Source organism: Xiphophorus couchianus, chromosome 20 (assembly GCF_001444195.1).
Source record: "Xiphophorus couchianus chromosome 20, X_couchianus-1.0, whole genome shotgun sequence".
In the NCBI taxonomy this organism is placed as follows: domain Eukaryota; kingdom Metazoa; phylum Chordata; class Actinopteri; order Cyprinodontiformes; family Poeciliidae; genus Xiphophorus; species Xiphophorus couchianus.
The window spans coordinates 24,457,944-24,466,583 of NC_040247.1; the positions used below are offsets into that span (position 1 = coordinate 24,457,944).

General features: G+C 39.2%; 1 protein-coding gene across 2 annotated transcripts in view; it reads right to left on the reverse strand.

The window, feature by feature from the left end:
* The window catches only part of LOC114135461 (nuclear receptor coactivator 3-like), a 47,653-nt gene extending 40,580 nt beyond the window's left edge, over positions 1-7,073 (reverse strand). Inside the window, exon 1 of one of the 2 annotated variants that reach the window (XM_028002768.1) lies at positions 6,923-7,073. The gene's annotated coding sequence lies outside the window, so the exon portion shown is untranslated. The remainder of the gene's footprint in view (positions 1-6,922) is intronic. The other variant, XM_028002769.1, reaches the window with a different exon arrangement.
* Between the last annotated feature and the right edge of the window lie 1,567 nt (positions 7,074-8,640).

Genomic DNA, 8,640 nt, shown 5'->3' on the forward strand with positions numbered 1-8,640 from the left:
GCTTTCTGTTAACTCTTCTACATAATGTGTTTTACTTAGTGAACTGCCTTCAGTGGCAGTTTTTGATATCGGCAGTTGCCCAGGGTGACATCAGAAAGGGGCAGGCGATCCAAAAGCTACAAAATAAAATACGTTACCTGTCAATAGTATTCCAATGAACATTTCTGTACAGGGTTTCCCCCAGTGTATTATAGGCCTGGCGGCCCACCATGCTATACTAGAACCACCGCCAGGCTAAGCGTTTCTTGTTAATGTTTTTAAGAAAATAAAAAAATGTATTTTTCATTTATATATATATATATATATATATATATATATAATTTTTTTTAAGCTGGATTGTAAGTGTCTCTGTTGCTCTGAGCATTTCACTGGAGGAGCAGATTTATTCCTAAAAGATATGTTTATAGAAGATAGGTTTATAGTTTATGCATTTAAAGCCGGACCAATCACACCGCTGGCGCCTCTGCGCTTTGCAGCAGCTGGATGTCTTAAGTTTACCTTAGCGCGGATCCCGCGGGCCTCCTTTCACTCAAACTGGACACAGGTTGACCTGTATGGATATTTACATCAACCCGCTGTGAGGAATTCTGTTTCTTTCCAGAGTTTTTGATCAAGGTTAGAGTTTAAACCCCACCCCGTTAGCTCTGGGTGCGCAGCTTTACGTGAACCGCAGGAATAACTTGTAGTCGCACTTTCAGAGGTGCGTGTTGAGCGAGCGGTGAGAATGATTTATATTTGTGGACAAAGAATTTTGTGTGGCGTTTCCATCTCAACACGCTGCCCAGCACACGGCTCTGTCTTCCCTGTAAAGTTTATGTTTGCGGTCCCGGTTGGCCGGAGCCTTAATGGTTAACGAATCAGCACTAACCTCATCATGCAGGTTCAGCCCAGTGAGGAGCTTTCGCGCTCTCCTCGCAGTCACACATCACACTGGTTTTATATTATTTTATTATTTTGTTAGTATTATTTTTCCGGTTACACTATGCATAAAACTATTATCAAATGCTTTGTCCACTTAGTCAGACAGAGTTAATGTGCGCAGCCGCGCGGAGATCTGAGAAACTCGTCCCATAAACTCGACCAACCAAAATAGTTTCTGTGTTCCCTTGTTAAAAACTCAACAGACACAAAATGGAAGAGCTACTAAAGCCACATTAGCAGCATTGAATTAAATCTCCCGTTTGTTGCACATCTCTGCACAGTGCAGCAAGTTTAACTCATCATGCAGGGCCAGTCCAAGGCTGTATGAGGCCTTGAGCAGAATTTGACTTAGGGGCCCCTTTTGTTGCTAAAAACATCAGCACCTCTAACAGCTTCTGTGTTAGACTCAGTGAAATCTAGGACAGGGAGAGTAGTTTAATGAATAGTTTATGCGACCATCCATTTCCATTTAATTAAAACAACTGTCCTCTCACTAGGAAGCAAAACTGGGGCCAGTTCTTCTCTGCTATAAAAGTTGACAGATGATTGATCAATTTTTTTTGTTTTTTTTATCCAATATTAGCCCATTTCAGAATGACTTCTGCTTATTGCAATAGTTTGAAACACTTGGAGTAAAGGTTTTCTTTATGGCCACATGAACAGGTGATGTGGACTTTAGGACAAAAAGTGTCCTAAAGTGTCCAGTTGACACTTAAGGAAATTGTGTCCAGTTGAGGACACAATTTTTTTATTTTTGTAAAAGTTAGGCGTTTGATACTATCAGAAGCAATTTCCTGATTCAACCAGTGTTTCAAAACTCATACTCAGCAAGTACAGGCAACATCTGAAGATTTTGAAAATGATGAAGGATAATTACAGAGCACAAAAACTGATGATTAGATTGGAATTGTTACTTTTTAAGTTTAAACAGATCCTTCTGCTGTTGGTTTTAATGAGAGATTAAATAAATTCTCCATTTCTGTTGGAATAGATGACTGAACACAATATTATGTAGTCTTAAGGAGCAGAGTTGCACCACCTCATTTTAATGATGTAGTAAAGTATGAATTTTTTTTAACCGCAATATTTTTACTTGGAAGGCTCTTGCTGTATTAAGGGTCAGATTTCCAGCCAATTAGACAATGTCACTTTTTTTAACACTATTACAATAACTATATATACCTTAACTGTTTCATTTGGAAGCATTTGGACTTTATGGCTCCGCTTGTTAACGAGGAGCTCTTTAGCGCTCTAACGACAGAAAAACAACCATTTTGATGTTTTTGAAAAAAATCTAAAACTTACTGAAAAACAGTGAATTTCCTTATTAAGACAGAAATATGAAAAATAGCTGTCACAGCTTTAAGCTAAATTTGAATCAGGCTGTGCTTCTGTCTTCTAACGTGAATAAGTTCATTTCTTACATTTTACAGTAATCCTAACGTTTCCCTACGTCAGCACTTCAAGGTGCTTCGTTTTATTTTTGTCACATTCCCCATGAATATCTCTAGGGAAAGAAAAAAACAAACCTTCTGTTCCATCCAACCCACAGTAGGAAAAACCCTTTCCAATACGCATGCAATACGTATGGCTAAAAGTTGCCACCAGAAAGTTAGTGAAAGTAAAATGTTATGCCCTTTCCAACTCTTCTGATAAGCTAAAATAAGTAGTAGAGATGAAAATTTTGCACAAATATGTGGAAACGTTATATACATTTTTAAAAAGGTAAGAGCTGACAAAGCTGACAAGTAAGTAATGTTCACAGTTTTAAAAAAGCGTCACTGGGGCGTGCCGTGATGGCTTTAGAGGATAGCGTGACCCATGTTTGGAGGCCTTGAGTCCTCAACGCTGCCATCGCGGGTTCGACTCCCGGACCCGATGATATTTGCCTCATGTCTTCCCCCCTTTCCTGTCAGCCTACTTTCATATAAGGGACACTAGAGCCCACAAAAGATGCCCTGGAGGGGTTAAAAAAAAAAAAAAGTTACCGAGTTAAGTGTAAAAGTGCACGTTGTTTTTCTTTTTCTCTTTTGGGAATCACAGAGACTCAGAAGTCTTGATTAAAACTTGTTCTAAGACTTAAGATAATAAAATCAGCTGCAAAATTTGAGCTTTTTGCAGCCAACTGCATTAATCCATTTTCATAAATCAAGTGATGGAATGCTTATACCAGTACAGATAAATAATTAAGTATGACCAGACTCGCAATAATATTTCAACTCAGTTTAGTTTAATTTAACTTCAGTGCGAGGAAAAAAAGTGTGTGTGGGTGTGTCTTTTTATTAAATGTGTGAAATATCTGGTTTGAAGTGTAATCAATACTTTCAGACGTTAATCAACGTCTGAAAGCAGACGTTTTACAAAAGTGTAGTTTGAATATTATTTCCAAACCTTGAAAAACATCTAATGCAAATTCAAGCATTCTAAAGGTGTTCAAGCACCTATATAAATGGAGAAATGGAGGATTAACCCTCCATTCCACAACAGGGCACTGTAACCCAAACTGTGCTGGCTCTCTTTATCAAGTCAGTCTGAGCAACACAGTTTTATCCTCAGTAAGTAGCATGATCCAGGGTATTATAAGCCTGGCGGGCCACCAGGCTTTACTTGCTCCCCCCACCAGGCCAAGTGTTGTTTGTTTATTTCAAATAGGGTTCTTCATACACCAGTAGCAGCGACGATAAAGACAGATTAAGTCAGGTTTATAGTTGACGCATTGACTAAGCGCAACCAATGTGCACCAATTGTGCCATCCCTGTACCTGTGCGTTGGCCTCATGCTATTATTTCCTAAGTATGGTGCCTGCTTGTGCATTTAACACAAAAACACGCAAAAAACAGCTATTTTCTTCACAGGATGTCATCACAGGATAACTACACAACACACTACTGGTGGCAATTTTGTTTCAATATTGTTTCTTTAAGTCACTAAATACCTCTTCTAAACATAATTTACTGAAATAAGCAGCCCTTCCAAGAGCTATTTCTAAACCCAGTTACAGCAATACATTCAACGCAATCATACATATGTGGTAGGATATTAAACCGATTATCTCATTATAATGTAATACTGCTAACATTATGGTAATTGCATAATCAATCATGTGACATAAGATAGGGATCAGCCACCATAGAGAGGACCTCTCCCAGACCCATGAGAAAAAGTGATAAGTTAATGAATTATTGCAAACACAGGGGATGGCAGACAAAGAGCGAGAGCCACGGATCGCGGTCACTTCTGCACCCCATCTGCAGTCAAAGAATCCCCCCCAAAAGATTGATTCATTGTTAACGCAGCCTGACACCCTGTGTGAGGGAGAAAGAAAGTGGTAGATAAAGGAACAGAGAATAGGGAACAGGGGGCTCCATTTGCCAAAGAGAAGGAGCAGAAGCAATTCACTGGACAGGTTCCCACAGTGGATATTCATTCCATTTAGAAAACGACATACCTTCGCTTGAGTAATGGTGTTTTGTGAGAGTCAAAGTGAAAAGACAGGTAAGCTCATTTGGCAGTTGAAGACTGCAATCAGTAGTCATGCTTTTTAACTATTGAAGAACTGAACTATGTTCTAGTATCCAGAAAAAAACAGAACAAAACACACAAAACAAAAACATCAGGATCATTTAAGAGAGTCCTTCATGCGAAGAGGCATCAAGATGTAGGTGTCTGCAAGTATTGGCAGGGATGGCCCCAGGGCAGCGGGCCCAACAACACACCTAAACCACAGCCATTTCAGGGGAATGACTAACACACTACCTCATATGAGTACGCTTTCCAAGAATGCCCTCTTACAACCTCAGCCTAACACCTTGTTAAGCTCACAGGGAGTAAGAACCCGAGACTGTACGAAACTCCGGCTGCTGTTCAACCTCCTTCAAAAATGAAACAAAACTTGTAGATGTTTTGTTTCGCCTTTTTTAATCAACAACAAAACCGGGATTTAATCATGTGATGGGGCCGTTATAAGCATGGATTGCCTAATCTCGCCACAGTAAACAGATAAATAACAGATGGATTTACCCGAGCGGACACTCCAAACAGCTCGGGTCAAGTTTGGCAGTCGTTTTCTGTTTTTATGGAACTCCATGTGACATAACAGGTTGCCCAAATAAGTATAAAGCCAATCACTGGATGGCACTGGCTGCAACGTCCCCTAGAAGAGCTGGTTTTTATTTGCAGTTGTGTGTTGGCGTTTTCACAATCCCTGCTGATGATGTAGACTAAATGCACTCAGAACATAACTTGTTCTCCATCTACTTCTAATTGGGAAAAAAGCCAGGCCACAAACTCAAACTTTCGGTCGAACAATGGGACGTTAGAGTTATACGAAGGAGAATAGAATTTTATAAACCAACATCCTACTTGGTCATATTATCAACCAACTGATCTAATAAGTGAGCACAAGGTTCAATCAAAAAAATCTGCATCCATGTCAAAAGTACAAAAAAAAATGAAGTGTGTTAGCCAGTTCTACAACAACACTCATTGCACATCTGCACTTTCTAAATAGATGTTTCATTATTGATTTATTTAGCAATATAGAATTCAGTCCAGCTAAGATTGTTGGTAATGTAATTGCATTTGGGTTTTCATAGTTTTTAATAGATAGATAATGTCATCATGTCTGCATAACTGTCGTTAGATGAAATTCTTCTTGGCGGAAGAGCCCTTCACAATGCCTAAAGATTAGTTTAAATTCTCTGATAAATCAAGCCATTTGCTCTGACATAAAACTATTTTGTAGAAGTAACAACACAACAAGCCTAGTAGCTTTGAGTTAGACCAGTTTTAATTAGTCAGTTTTATATATCCAATCAAAAAGAGATAGTTATTTAATTCTGTGGGCTGCAGTTTGAACAATTTTTGATCAAGAAAACGTCCCAGGATACCATTTGCTATTTATTCTTTTCAACAACATGGCTAGAGTTATAGCTCAAGTTCAGATGATATTTTGTTCCAATTGCTAGATTCACTGTGCTATCCCCATGCCCTTTAATTTGATATTGCTGGTAGAAGTTTCAAAAATTCCCACTGATAAAGTGAACACAAACAGAATTCAAATCATGTATTTATTTACGTCACAATGTCAAACTTTTTAGTTCAACACCGTGCTTGATTCACATGAGTATGTTTAAAAAAAATGACTTAATAGCTCTTTCCAAGTCAAGCTGAATGTTTAATTTTACAACTTACATCAATGAACACTTACTGCTCAATGGCAAGATTTAAAAAGAAAGAACAAAAACAACAAAAGATGAAATGTTGTCATTCTTTAAATTAATATTCTGTTTTGGGTCTCAGCCTTCCAGGCGTTTTAATAAAACATAAAACATTAGAATCTCACATTTGAAAGTGCTGTAACCTGATCTTGGTATGGCTTTAAAGACTCACAGCCCCTGTGGAGGGAGACAGATGATTCCTCCAGCAGCAGACGAACTACAACTGGTCCCTCTCAAAGCGGACCGACTTCCCGAAGCTATCCGGCTACGTTGCGTTCAATGAAAGGGGTCAACTCAACTGTAGAGTTTCAAAGAATGCAAATACGTAACAAACAACGGTCCGTAAGCACTGAAAAGCAGACTTTCCTGCCGGGTTGAGAGCAGGAGGAGGAAGACTACTGCACCCCAGCGAATCAAAGTCAATGTCTCGTAAAACTTTGTGGCTAGCGGAATATGGAAACGGCTATAAACGCGAAAAACCAATAGAAATAACAAACTATCAACTGAAGTTCGAGGTTTATTACTGTCACATTCACGGCGCCGGCCGTCTCAATGTTATTATTACACGACTAAAATCCCACAACAAATTTACAGTGTTAAGGTGGCTCGTTTTAACACGGTAGCTTAAAACCCACAGCCTGCTCGGAAGCGAAGCAGCACCAACTGCTTCTGCAACAACAAAAAGACATCACGCTCAGGCAACCTAGTGCCGGTTGTTCAACACTTGTTTGGGACCGAATCACAAACCACTTAGCAGGGGTTAAAAAAAAAAAAAAACTTACCGGCTTCGACGCTTTCATTGACTGCACCAGCTTCTTTAAAGCCTCTACAAACTCTCCGCCATCTTCGGCAATACCGTGTTTGTTTAAATGGGAAACACTCCCAGAGCGGAGGGAGCCAGCTTGTAGCAGAACGAAATGCCCTCTGGGTAATGTAGTTGTGTTCCATTTTGAACTGAATCAAAATGTTTGGCACTTTCTGAAAATGAACTACACGCACACTAGTACCCTTAGGTAACATGACCAGTAGTCACTGATATTATTTGGGGAGAGAGAGACTTCAAATTTTATTTTTAGACGCAGAAGCACTTATTTTAATTGCTTTTCTACATAGCATTGCATCGTCTTGGGCTACACTTTTTTGTAAGACAATTGATTTATTTAAAAATTCTTTCTTTAAAAGTGTTGTTTTTAAATATCTATAAGCACTCTGGTGTGCATTTGAAATTTATTGTGGTGGTAACACAAGTATTGCATAGCAACAGTATTCACACGCCTTTAATTGTGTTACAGAGATATGTACAGACTGCATCTAATTCGGCTACTGCGAAATGGCACCCAAAAGTAACCTGCATAAATTAATGAAGATACATTCTGAGTTGCTGCAGGAACAGGACAATGAACATTTCATCTATTTTGTGGAAATGTTTTAAGCATCTCTGTTTTTATCATATTCATACGTAATGACTTTTCACGCTGAGATAACCAAGACACTATGTTGTTTCGTTCTTCTTATACAATTTAATGATAACAAACAAATTCAACTTGATAACAGATCTACAAAACCGTCACTGTGAGTTTTACCTGATGTCATCAAACAGAACACTCCATGTACCTCCTCACAGAATTTTACTTTGGTGGATACCCAAAAGGTTGCAAATACACTATCACATAAAATGAAGACGCTTTTTGCATCTTCATTTAAAACAAACATCAAGCTATACGGTTTGCCACATCATCGTTGTGTAGGCTCACATTATATAAGCAACTTTCTCAGTGGCGATCTGTCAAGCAGGCCAGTTTGCAACTGGTGTGAAAGGAGTGAAGGCCAAGGTTGGCCTGAGAGCAACAGGACAAGTGTGAGGTTAAAGGGCGTCGGGGACTAGAGGGTTGAATAGATGAATGTTCTTTACTTGCTCTTTGCTGCGAGGAGAAAATGCTATCTGCCGCCTCACTATGAAAACAGAAGTGAGGTGTGCTAAATTGCGAATATACAATGATGAAACGTGCTAATCGCCACCAAAATGGAAGTAAAACAAAATATTAAAATAAACATTTGTTCGGTTTTGTCACGGTTGTCCACAAAAGGACTTATGATTCATAAGTTAATATAGTAACCAAATAGAAAAGACTGAACTTTTTGTTTGCATGTTGTAGGTTTGTCTGGGAAGAGAGAGTCAGGCACATTCCTAGAGTCCCATGGAGTGTGTTTGTGTCCCTTCCCCCACTAAACATGCTAACCTACACCGCCCTCTACCCCTTCAGTAAGTGTGAGACACTTTATCCCATTCTCCCTCCCTACTTGCCCTCTCTCCACTTTAAAAGGACAGGAGATAACAGTTTGAAAGGACAGGAGATAGCCCCATAATCATTAATGTATTCAGACTGGTTTACCTGCAAACAGCCAACAACAAGGCTTTCTTTGCACTAACCAATCAGCCCCCATCCCTCTTCTCAGACTTTATGCTGTGAACCTCAAAAGCGTTTTTAATCTACCTTTA